We start from the raw sequence: 13494 nt of genomic DNA, 5'->3' as shown, positions 1-13494 counted from the left end.
TGTTAGATGAGAGGAAAGGTATTCTTAGAAAAATTCAGTCCTTTTGATCAAAGATATAGCCTCTGTCAGTATTGTTACCTTGTCACCATAAGGTATTCATTAACAACTTTTGTCAATGTAGGAGAAAATCTTGTCAAAGTAACAATGTTTTATAACAAAGGCAAGGCTTGCCATGAAAAATTTTAACCTGGGAAATGAAATCAGTATTAATCAGTGAAAAACATTATATTTTCATCTCTGTCACTATAGTAGCAACTGGATTTCTGCTTGTTTTGACCTCTATCCTTTATCTTCTATCCTCTATCTTCTATCCTTTATCTCTGCTCTTTCAGAACTAGGACTGAGAAGGAGTTCATGTCCAAGGAGGGGGATAGAAGAATAAGATAGAGTAGAAAGAAGGAAAAAATTATTGTAGAATATTAATAGATTTCAGTATAATGCTGCCCATTTAGGAAGTATATATTGGTATTTATTTTTATCCAAACATATGAAAATACTAAGATGGTCTCAGTAAAAATAGCACTTAAACCAAAATTACACCAAAGCCTAGTGTTTACACCAGGTGGTCACAACAGTTCAGGAGAATTGAGCATCAGCAATTGCACATCATAACGAAGGATGACAGGTTGTGTTCAGTATGAAAAAGGAGTCAAATGACCCAAGAAGGGATTAATGATGATAACTTAGTTTTTCTCTACCACCTTGGAGACAACTGTAGAAGATCTTAATAATATTAAAAAATAATAATAAACACATAGAAGTGTAACAATATTAACAATACAGGTCGATATCTTAAGATGCACAATGGATTATGGTTAACCTTGTCATAATTTAAAAGTACAACTTACAACATAACAATGCAGATAAAATGATTAGTGTAACTGACTGTAGAATGCATCATTTTAGTTGTAGACCCTGAACCACGAAGATATTTTGAATTGTGGTCACTTTTGTAGTCATGTTTGTAATATTTGTGATGTTATTCTGGATACATAAAAGGCAAATGAATGGTTTAATATTATTAGTAATAAATATTTTCAGAGTCAGAGATGAAAGAAGAGGAGAAAGCTGAGGAGAGAAATTCAAAGATGTTGAAGTAAAAACCTTGTGTCTTTAAACTTAAGTTAGAAATATTAGGCAGAATTCATGATTGCTATTTTCCCCTCTAAGGAAAAATGCAGGTGTTTTTAAGGCATGGGAGTATGACAAATCAGATGCAATGAACATGAAGAATTCCAAATTGTCATATAAAAATGTGCTCCTAAATGGACCCAGAGCTCCTTGGGAAAATGGTTGGTTCTTTGTGTAGGACAGGAAGTATTCTTTCAGTATGATCATCTGATGTATTTTTGTATCAGAAAGCAAGAAACAAAAACTAATGGGGTTATGTCAAAAATAGGATGTAAAAATCTAGGTGCCAGTGGCTCATGCCTATAATCCTAGCTATTCAGGAGGTTGAGATCTCAGGTTTGAAGTCTGCCAGGGCAGGACTCTGATCTCTGGCCAACCACCAGAAAACCAGAAGGTAATGATATTGTTCAAAACATGTTTAGCTGACTTATGTAACTGTAACATCTCCATATATCACTTTATAATAATAATAAAAGTGCACAAAAGGAAAATAAAGTAAAACTAACAAGAATAAAATTGCAATGTAACATAAGTTGCTTCTGTTGGTACTTAAAAGGAGGCAGAGGAACAAAAATGAAATCACATACCAAACTCATTGAAATATGTATGTCATTGTTAAAACATCAACTCATTATTTTAACTATTAGTAACTTTAATAAAAGTTAAGCAATTATCCTATATTTACTTACAAATGTTATTTCGGATAACTATAAAGAAATAAATTATAAAGGTATACAGAAAGATTCCAGTTAGTTAATTGTGAAGGGGAAAAATGTCATATTTAAACACTAAGTAATGATGATCAATATATGCCAGAACTTTTAGCTAAAATCTTGATGTAGAGCTTTACAATGAAAGGAATCAAGTTGGCACATCCTTGAATTCACTGATGGTTTCAGCACCAGTAACTTCTGGCATAATATATTACTAAAGCAATAGCACCTCCTATTATTTATCCTTAAGAGCACTTTCTCCTTCAAATAATGAATCTGATTCACTTCAGTATTTAGTGCTCATTTCCAATCAATGGGAAATACTTTAGTACAAGTCAATTGCCATAGGAAGAAATAACCACGTACATTTGCAGATATTCAAGAAAATAATTGACTAATTTCTATAATAAGCTAAAAACATAAAGGGAGAGAGTGAAAGAGCATGAGATTTTAAACAACTTAATAGACCAACAAATAGGAGCAATACAAGATAAACTCAGATATACAAGAAACATAGATAGGAAAATGATGGTCCAAGGCAGGCCCCGAGAGAAAATGGAAATGGGTGACTCTCTCCAAAAAATAACGAAGGCAAAAGAAGGGCTTGGGACATGTCTCAAGTAGGAGATCACCTGCCGAGCAACTATAAAACCCTGGACTCAAATCCCAGTATAAGCAAACAAACAAAAAAGTAAGACCAATAAATATCAGCAGATTGATTTTTATGCTTATTTCCCAAAACAAAATGAAATAAAACAATGGTAATGATAATTTGGAAATGGTCTCCTAATTGAAATATAACAAAGACTCACTAATTTGGGTAGCTGTGATAATACTCCTTTAATTGTCAGAGACATCTTGAAATGTTAAAACATGGAATAACATGATTTTGCTATTGCTTTAAAATATTCAAGGAGAAAGAGAGTAGGAAGAAATAAAATAATTTTGGAAAAATGTTGATGGAGGTTTGAGGTAGTGAATGGGTGTTAGAAATGTTATACTTCGCTATACTTTTGTCTGGAAAATGTTATAATATTTCTTAAAAGTTTCACTTTTTGGTAAGTTGCTCCATCACGTTACATAGAAGAAAAACATTTTAAAATATGGATTGCTAAAGTTTAGAGTTGAATCCAAGTTTAAGGAAGAAATTAAGTCATTTGGTTTAAACAATAAACAATCTGCCACAAACTGGTATCCTTGACTGATGTGGTGAGACTATCACAAACCTTGGAAGATGACAAAATAAGTCCAAACATGATGAAGAGAGTAAGTCTTATAGTAGTAGCTCTGGTCTTAGTCTGGTGTAAAATCATAAAATGTTAACACATGGTGCTGATATTTTTTAATAAATTTAACTGTATACTTAGTAACACATTTTGTAAGTCATTGAATCTGTGGGACCTTTGCTGTGCAAAGATTTGATGTATTAAAAGAATCAGTTATGTTAAATTATAATTGCAATGTTGTATAGAAATACTCAAATATGCTGGGCGCCAGTGGCTCACTCCTGTAATCATAGCAAATGAGCTGGTTGAGATCTGAGGATCACGGTTCAAAGCCAGCCCGGGCAGGAAAGTCTATGAGACTCATTTCCAATTAACCACTAGAAAACTGGAAGTGGCGCTGTGGCTCAAGTGGTAGAGCACTCTCCTTGAGCTGAAGAGCTGAGGGACAGCATCCCAAGCCCAGAATTCAAGCCCCATGACCGACAAAAATAAAAATTAAAAAATTAAATAAAGAAAGAAAGAAATACTCAAATCTGTAATCAATGGTTAGATGCTCAGAAAAATATTTGTTTCCAAACTTTCAAAAGATTCATAAGATTTTCATAAGATGCACAAAGGGACCTTAGTGAATTTTTGAATTATTTAGCACATACTTGGCATTTAAAAATCCTGTCAAAATTAGTAATCAGACATTTAAAGCTTCATGTTATTTTTTTTACTAAAGGAGAAAAAAATCCATCCTATGAAAATTGAAACACACTATGTTTATTTTAAGATGCTTTCTTTGTTCAGGATTTTATGAACTTTTTAGAATTCTAGTATCTTTCATTTGCATATTGAAAAGGAATCATGACACTTCACATTTGTCATGACTGATATAAGTTGATTTGGTTATTTGCTGTTTAAAATAGAGGAGGTGTGTGTTTGTGTACTGTTCATTCACATAATCATTTTCGTAATGAAATAATTGTATTTGCAATACATACCTCTTGGTGAATAAATCTGATCAGGACACTACTTAAGACAGACGTCACTGAGATATGCTAATGGGCAATGTATCTCCTGAGACAATAAAGACAATGATTACAGGACTAAATGTGCATATTTTAATTAATTAATTTTAATTTAAAAATTATTTTTTCATAGCTAGTCACTTTTTTTTTTGAAAGAATTCTGTTATATAACTGCAGTCTGAAGTTCTGTGCATTTGACATTTCAGGTATTCTAGAAATTGAATTTGAAGATTTCATTTATTTTTCCCAATAATAAATATGTCAACCAAGAGATGTCTGTTCAGAAAGAGATCATTGTCTTCAGTGGTTCTGGGTAGATGGCAGAGGAGAAGCTGGAGGCTAAACAAGCTCTCACATATAAAGCAGGTTTAGTGTTCCAGTGAACAGTCTTATGCCAGGGAATCACACCAAGTGTGCCACTACAGTACAGAGACTTTGGCCAGAGAGGGAAAATCCAAGGAAGGAAACAGATCTGAGCAAATGCCAGAAGCCGCAGCTGCAGTGACGGCAGAGGTGGCAGCGTCCATAGCCACCATACTTGCAACACAGCGAGTGTGGGACACAGGTGCCAGACGCAGTGGGCATGCAGATTTACTCAACACCAGCAAGAACTGACAAGGAGCAGACATCTTCATCCTGCAGATCGCAGAAGAGAGACAACCCTGGAACCAAGACTCTTGCGTGAGAAGAAGCATGATGTCCTCACTCCTTCTCAGGGAGCAGAGGAGGGAAGGCCACGCCTCCCCATCCCCACTACCAGAGATCTCCATCTTTGACACTGACAAAGGGCTGGCTGAGCAGCTAGCTCCAACTCAGGACTTGGAAGAAAACAAAAGATTGATTTAGCAGGTCACAGGAACCTAACCTGACTTGGCAGGCTCAGCAACACCCAGGGAAAAGTCACCCAGCCCAGGCAGAAAAAGCTCCACCCATACAGGAGTGGTTTTGTTCACTGGGTAAACAGAACCAGAGGCAACCCCTTCCTATAGCAGCCTTGACAATCAATGGAAATTCAGTAAACATAAAGCATGAGAATGGCTCCAGGCTGGGCTCTGTGAGTGTCTCAGAAGCTAGCCCCTCAGGGAAAAGCTACTGTTTGCTGAAAGGCTTCAACTCTACCCAGAACCTAGCTTCATCAAAGCATCTCCAAAATTGAGGAAACAGCCATCTCCCTCTTTTGTGATACTCAAAGCAGATCTCCTCCCAGAGAACTACCCTAGGAGGAGGACCACAAAATCCTGGATAAAGCAGAGCAATTTTCTGCTTGCCCAAACAAACTGACATAAGAAACCAATCAACCCACAGGAAAATCAAACACCATAATCAGACCAGAGACTCCAACAAGAGACTGTTTATGGACAAAAGGGACATACAGGATCTTCCCATGCCCCTCAAAAATATCAAAGAACTCTTTTTTTGTACCTTTTTTTAAAAAACCTTTTTTTTTTTAACTTTTATTAATTTTTAACTTAAAAAAATTGTTTTCTATTAAACTTTTTTTTTCTTCATCATAATTTTTATTTTAGGGGTATATGTGTGTGTGTGTGTTTGTTCATAAAGGTTTACTGACGTTTTGATCCTTTATTTTCTTTCTTTCTCATTCTTTTCACATTCTCTTCTCTTTTGTTCTTTTTTGCGTGACTTAATTGCTGTTCTGCTCACCCCCAAATATACCCGTGGTCGATTAGACTTAAATTCCTTAATAGCAGTACTACCTCTTTATACCTATATAATATTTTAAGTATTTTTATTTTTTAGGTTTTCAGGTCTTCTTCCTATCCCTCCCCCTTTCTCATCCTATCCCCGTTCTTCTCGGTATATTACATTTCAAATTTTGCATAATTTTAAAGTGTTTCACTTTTTAATTATAATTCTTGTTTTTCTATTTTTTTCTTCTCTCTTTTTTCTTTTTCTTCTTTTTTCTCTCTCTCTACTATCATTCTACCCAATCTATTTCCCTCTTTGAGAGTAGGACTTAGTTAATTCAACACTCTCTTTAACTTTCCACAGCCCACTATTCCTATTTTTACCCACATCTTACCCTAAACCTAATAATTTCTGGTTTGCCAAATTCTTCTTTGCTGTTCGTAGTCCATTAATACACAGTTGTTTGATGTTGAATAAATATATCTGTTGAACTAGATTGTATCTGCAGACTTTTGACTGTTCAACTACAGACTTTGGTTGATGCTTGCATTAAGATAGTATTCTAGCACAAAACTGGTGTTACTTTCATCCCAAATGGGCAGAACAAGCCGGAAAAAAACAAAAGAAAAATGGCAAGTCCGGGTATCTCAATTCCCACTCATGAAAATCAGGGGACAGAACAGACAATGAATAATCCAGAGGAGAGCTCCCATAAAGCTCTACATACACTACTGGTAAACATGGTAAATGAAAAGATTAAAACCTGCAAAAGACTCAGTGTGAGCAAACCAAAGGTAAATACTGGAATATCATGAGCTTGAGGAAGCTACTCAAAGATTGATACAGGAATTGAATGAGCAGCTTGAGAACACTCAAAGAGAAATAAAGGACTGGCGTGAGCAGGCTGAGATCAGTCAAAGAGACAGGAATTGCATCAGCTGGCTGAGGACAGACAAAGAGAAAGTCAGGAATGCTGTGAGCATGCTCAGAACACTGAAAGAGAACTACAGGAATTGCATGAACTGAGGAAGCTAATCAAAGTGTAATAAAGGAATAGAGAGAGCAGGATGAGAATACACAAAGATCACTAAAGGCATTCATGGAATCCACGAATGGATAGCTGAAAGAAGTCAGGGAGTCCACAAAGGGAATGCTGAATGGAAAACAACAGAAGGAATGGGAGTCAAAGAAACCATAACCAATCATCTAAGTGATTTGAGAATAAACACTGAACACCAAATTAAGGAAGTAAAGTTCATATAAGATGTAAAACAAAGCCCCAACAAAGAATTTGAAGCCATCAAAGCCGACCAACAAGAAGGAAAAGAAATATAAAAACAAAGTTGAAAGTCTTGATAGTAGGCTAGACCATGCAGAAGATCGAATCTCGGGGATTGAAAACAGCTTAGATATTATAGAGAAAGAACATACAACCGTACAAGACAAATCTATGAAATATATAGATCTATCCAACACTTGGAAGACACCATCAGAAGGCCTAATCTGAGAATAATGGGTGTAGAGGAGCACTTAGAGACAGAAGTTATTGGTCTAGGAAATTTTTTAACAGGATCTTAGCAGAGAACTTCCCAAAAATGCAAAAAATAGGCCTATTCAGGTACAAGAAGCTTTTAGAACTCCAAATAGACAAGACGAGAATAGGACATCCCATCGTCACAGTATAATCCACACAGGATCAATTCAGACCACGGAAAAGAACCTTAAAGCTGCCAAGGAGAAAACATTAATCATATATAAAGGGAAATCAGTCAGAATCACCTGAGATTTCTCAGCAGACACAATTAAAGCAAAAAGAGCCTGGAATGATGTATGCCATGGCCTAAAGACAAACAACTATCAACCAAGAATTCTGTATCCAGCTAAACTCTCCTTCATAACCAAAGGTCAAATAAAAACCTTCCATAGCAAAAAAACAATTGAAACAATGTATCTCCACCAAACCAGTCCTACAAAAATTCTTAAAGATGTCCTACACATAGAAAACCAGCAACTCCACAATAAAGGCCAAGAAATTGCCCCTTAACTGAGAATCCAAGAACCATAGGAAGAACCCAGTTGCTGCAGCACACAAGAAGGTGGATAACATGGCAGGAACTCCCAAATACCTCTCATTCCTATCTCTCAACGTTAAAGGACTTAAATCTCCAATTAAGCGACCTACATTGTCTAGTTGGGTTAAAAATCAAGATCCTTCTATCAGCTGCCTTCAGGAGTCACACCTTGCCCATAAAAACAAACACATTTTCAAGGTGAAAGACTGGAACAAAATCTACCAAGGAAACGGCCCCCATAAACAGGCGGGAGTTGTAATCCTAATATCAGATAAAATAGACTTCAAATTAAAATTATTGACAAGGGATAAAATATGTCACTACATACAAATTAAGGGATGACTCCTTCAGGAGGATATTACAATTCTAAATCTCTATTCGCCAAACAACGGAGCACCAATATTTAGCAAGTACTTTGCCTCAAATCTCACATAGATCCAAAGACATTAATTGGGGATTTTAACACACCACTCTCCCCACTAGATAGATTAACTCGGCAAAAACTCAACAGAGAAACCACAAATCTAAACAACTGCATAGATCAACTAGATTTAACAGACATCTACCTTATATTTCATTCAGGCAGCATCCAAATACACGTTTCTCTCAGCAGCACATGGAATATTTTCTAAAATAGACCACTTTTTGGGTCAGAAAGAAAACTTGTCCAAATTCAGAAACATTGAAGTTATACCTTGGATTCTCTCAGACCACAAGGGAATAAAATTAGAACTCAACACCAAAAACCACCAAAGTCCTGTAACACATGGAGGGAGAACAACACACTGCTGAATCACGAGTGGGTCATGGAAGAGATTTGAAAGGAAATTCAAATGTTCAAGATATTCAACAAACATGAACACAAAAATTAACAGCACCTATGGGACACAGCAAAGGCAGTACTCAGAGGCCAGTTTATAGCTCTGAGTTCCTACATCAACAAATTGGAGAGAGCTGAAACTAACAGTTTAATGGCACATCTGGACCTCCTTGAAAATTAGCAGCAAGATAAACCCCAATCCAGTAGATGGAAAGAAATAATTAAAATTAAATCAGAATTAAATGAACTAGAATTAGAAAAAAACATATACAGGATCAACATAACAAAGAGGTGGTTCTTCGAAAAAATTAACAAAATTGACAGATCCTTATCAAATATTATCAGAAAAAGAAGAGAACACACCCAGAAACATCACCACAGAAACAACCAAGATTCAGAATATTATAAGGTAATATTTCTCAAAACTTTATTCTAATAAGTGTGACAACTTGGCAGAAATGGACCTTTTTCTAGCGAATATTGACATGCCAAAAGTAAACCAAGATGAGTTAAACCATCTTAACAGGCACATATCAAGCATTGTAATAGAAACAGCAATAAGAAACTTCCCATCTAAGAAAAGCCCAGGACCAGAATTCTAAAAGGACTTCAAAGCAGAGTTCACACCAATACTCCCCCAACTCTTCAATGAAATTGAAAAAGAAAGTTCACTACCGAACTCATTCTATGATGCCATCATACCCTCATCCCCATACCAGGCAGGGACTCATCAAAAAAAGAAAACTATAGGCACTTTTCTTTGATGAACATTGATGCAAAACTTATCAACAATATTTTGGCCAATCGACTTCAACAATTCATCCAAAAAATCATACGATGAAACAGGATTCATTTCAGGGATGCAAAGCTGGTTCAAAATAGGCAAATCAATTAATATAATTCATCACATAAACAAGAGAAAGCATAACAACCACAACGTTATCTCAACAGATGCAGAAAAACCATTTGACAAGAGCCAACACCCCTTTATGATGAAGGTTCTGGAAAAATTAGGAATCCATGGAACATTCCTCAATACAATAAAGGCTGTATATGACAAACCTACAGCCAGCATTATACTTAATGGTGAGAAACGAAAGCCATTTCGTCTTAACTCTGGAGCAAAACAAGGAATTCCACTCGCTGTACTTCCCTTCAAACTACTATTAGAATGCCTAGATACAGCAATAAGTCAAGATGCAAATATAAATGGGATCTAAATAGGGAAAGAATAAGTTAAACTCTCCCTTTTTGCAGATGACATGATCTTGTATTTAAAGAATCACACAGATTCCACTCCCAAATTACTCAAACTGAATCAAAAGTTTGGCAAAGTAGCAGGGTAAAAAATTAACCGCAAAAATCAATGGCTTTTCTGTATGCCAAAATGAGAAATGTGTGGCTGAAATTAGGAAAGCAACTCCATTAGTAATAGCCCCACAAAAAATAAATTACCTAGGAATTAACTTAACCAAAGAAATGAAGGACCTCTATGGTGAGAACTTTAAAAACCTGAAAAAGGAAATCAAAATAGAAGCTAGAAAGTGGTAAAAACTCCCATGCTCCTGGATTGGAAAGATCAACATCGTGAAAGTTGCAATACTTCCCAAGGCTATCTACAAATTCAATGCGATACCTATCAAAATTCCAACCTCACTCTTCAAGGAAATAGAAGAGGCAATCCAAAAATACATATGGAACAATAAAAGACCCCGAATAGCAAAAACGCTCCTCAACGGAAAGAACACTGCTGGAGGAATATCAATACCAATTTTTAAACTCTACTACAAAGCCATAGTAGTAAAAACAGCTTGGTATTGGCACAAGAACAAACCTCAGGACCAATGGAATAGAATTGAAAACCCAGAAATGAACGTACAGACCTATAGCCATCTAATCATCGATAAGGGAGCTAAAACAATAGAATGGAAGAAAGACAGCCTCTTCAGTAAATGGTGCTGGAAAAAAAATGGTTAACTACTTGTAGAAAACTAAAGCTAGATACTTATATATCACCTAGCCCGAGAATCAATTCCAAATGGATCAAAGACGTCAGAGTCAAAGCAGACACTCTGAAAACATTACTGGATGGAATAGAGGACAAACCCTAAGTCTCCTTGGCACAGGCAGAAATTTTCTTAATAGAGATCCAGAAACTCAACAAATAAAAGAAAGATTGGACAAATGGGGTTGCATGAAATTGCAGAGCTTGTGTATAGCAAAGGACATAGCTAGCAAGATCAATAGAAACCCCCGGTTTGGGAGAAGTCCTTCACTAGCCACACAATGGACAAGGGTCTCATATCTAACATATAGTTGGAAATCAAAAAATTAAATCCCCCAACAACAAATCTTCAAAGAAACAACTGCCCAATAAATAAGTGGCCTAAAGACTTAAAGAGAAACTGCTCTGAAGAGGAAAGAAGGATTTCCAATAGACACAGGAAGAAAAGCTCAACCTCTCTAGCCATAAAAGAAATGCAAATCAAAACAACATTGAGATATCACCTCACCCCATTTAGAATGGCTATAACCAAGAACTCTAATAACAACAGATGCTGGAGGGGATGTGGACAGATGGGAACCTTACTGCATTGTTGGTTGGAGTGTAAACTTGTTCAACCACTTTGGAAAGCAGTATGGAGGTTCCTCAAAAGACTCCACATAGAGCTCCCCTATGACCCAGCAGTCCCACTTTTGGGCATTTACTCAAATGATCACCAACAAGACCACACTAAAGCTATCAGCACAAATATGTTTATTTCAGCATTATTTACCATTGCTAAGATAGGGAACCAACCCAGATGCCCCTCAGTAGATGAATGGATCAAGAAAATGTCGTATATATACACAATTGAATTCTCTGCCTCCATCAGAAAGAATGACATTGCCTCATTTGTTAGGAAATGGAAGGACTTAAAAAAAATTACATTTAGTGAAGTAATCCAGGCACAAAGAAACATAGTTCCCATAGTTTCCCTTATTTGCAAAAACTAGTATATGTCTGAGTGAAGCATAAAAGTTCAGTTATGTTGATGTTAGGGAAATGAACCCTAAGATATATATTCAATTTTTTCTTCCATGTGATTGTTTCTAACATATTTATAAGATGATTTCTTTGTTGCTTTGTATGTCCCTCCCCCATGCTATAACCCCTGCTTTCACTGTATTTGATGTTGGTATAATTTGTGGAGGTGAAGGGAACAAACAAATCGTTTAAATAGAGATACAGTTTGACCTATTGCAACAATGAGCTGTACAAGTCATTTTATCGAAAAATTAAACTTTACAACTTTGGTGATGGGGGTATAGGGAGCGGTGAATTCGGTGGAGGTGGCGGAGGGGGGGAGGATGTGAAGGGATAGGAAGGGGAAACAAAGGAGCAGGCTACAAAGCTTAGTAAGAAATGTACTCATTATCTTGCCCATGTAATTGTAACCCCTCTGTACAGTATTTTCACAATAAGAAAACGAGATCATTGTCTTCTTAATCCTTAACATCTATAACATCTGTTAGCATTCTTAATAGTCTATAACATCTGTTTATTCTTCTGAAGGAATGTCACTTTCAACAAAAATGTCATCCTCAGTTTGCCGGGACAGAATTCTTGCAAATGCAACCAGGAATTGATGTTTATGGCTTCCAAAATTAAGTTTGAGCCTGTTGCATATTAGACAGGCCATGAACGAAACGTATTCAGGTTCCTGCTTTTTTTGGTATTTTCTTTTGGCATTCTCTTCCATTACCTGCCTGTGATGCTCACAGTCACAGTGCTCTTCCTCCTTTGGCTTTGAACCCACTTTCTATAGAACATGGCTGTCATTTGGACTGCATTTTAAATAGGCTTCAGATTCTTGGAACTTCTGTTTGTCCTAGACGTCTAGCCCTAGAATAAGAAGACTATGTCTATTAGATTTTTTATGATAGTATATTACATTATGGTCTCTAATAAGAGTAATAAACTGGGGCTGCAAGTACTTCATGTATTTCTAGATAAATTACTTCATTCTCTGCTGTTTCCAGGTAAACAAGATTTGTCATATTATTTAGCTCTTGTCTGCCAATTTTTTTTTCTTATCTCAAGGATCAGATGGCTTCTAGGATTCAGAGTTCTTCCTCTGCTGCTATTAGAATATTTCAACCATTTGGGGGAAAGGCTTTTTGTAAATTTTCACCTGCAAGATTTTCTTCCATGTAAGTGTTAATTGAAAAGTACACGGCAGTGTTGTCAGCTTTAACAAACTCAGTATAAAAAAAAAGAAAAAAAACAGACAATGTTATTTTTCAAGCCTTTATGACTGTTTGTGGACTTGTTCTGAATCATTTTTATGTGACTCCTACCTCAAAAATGCAACAAAACTAGTTCCACCATCTATCCCAGAATGTTCCAGAGTTTTCCTGTTGTTATCATTGATAAATGCAATGAAGGGAACAAGTGACTCATTGAAAATAAACATAGTGCTAGGTTTCCAGACTTGGATCCATAGTCTAGGAGTTTAGATATGACACCACAGCAGGAACTGGTTCTCACAAATAAAATACAATCCCTACTGATAAAAATATCCTATCATTTATGAACTTGTGAATGCCTTTTTTGTTGCTTTTTATGAAATAATAGCATTTTTTCTGAAGGCTAGGAAATCCAAGCTCAAGGTCTCTTTTGGTTAGGACCCAGGCTCTCTGTTTCCAAGATGATACCTTGTCACTGCACTCTTCAAAGAGGGGCTGCTGTATCTTCACTATAGGAGATCTAAGGGCAAGGAGGGGAGAATTCTCTTCATCAAACACATACCAGGACTTGTAATCTACTTACCTGTCAAGTACCTCCTAAAGGCAATGCCTCTTTCTAATAAGCCTTGGATGATGAAGTTT

The sequence above is a fragment of the Dipodomys spectabilis genome, unplaced genomic scaffold (assembly GCF_019054845.1).
Source record: "Dipodomys spectabilis isolate Male_0828 unplaced genomic scaffold, ASM1905484v1 ptg000312l, whole genome shotgun sequence".
NCBI classification, from domain to species: Eukaryota; Metazoa; Chordata; class Mammalia; order Rodentia; family Heteromyidae; genus Dipodomys; species Dipodomys spectabilis.
The sequence above is the reverse complement of the archived record's forward strand: the minus strand, read 5'-3'. Positions refer to the sequence as shown.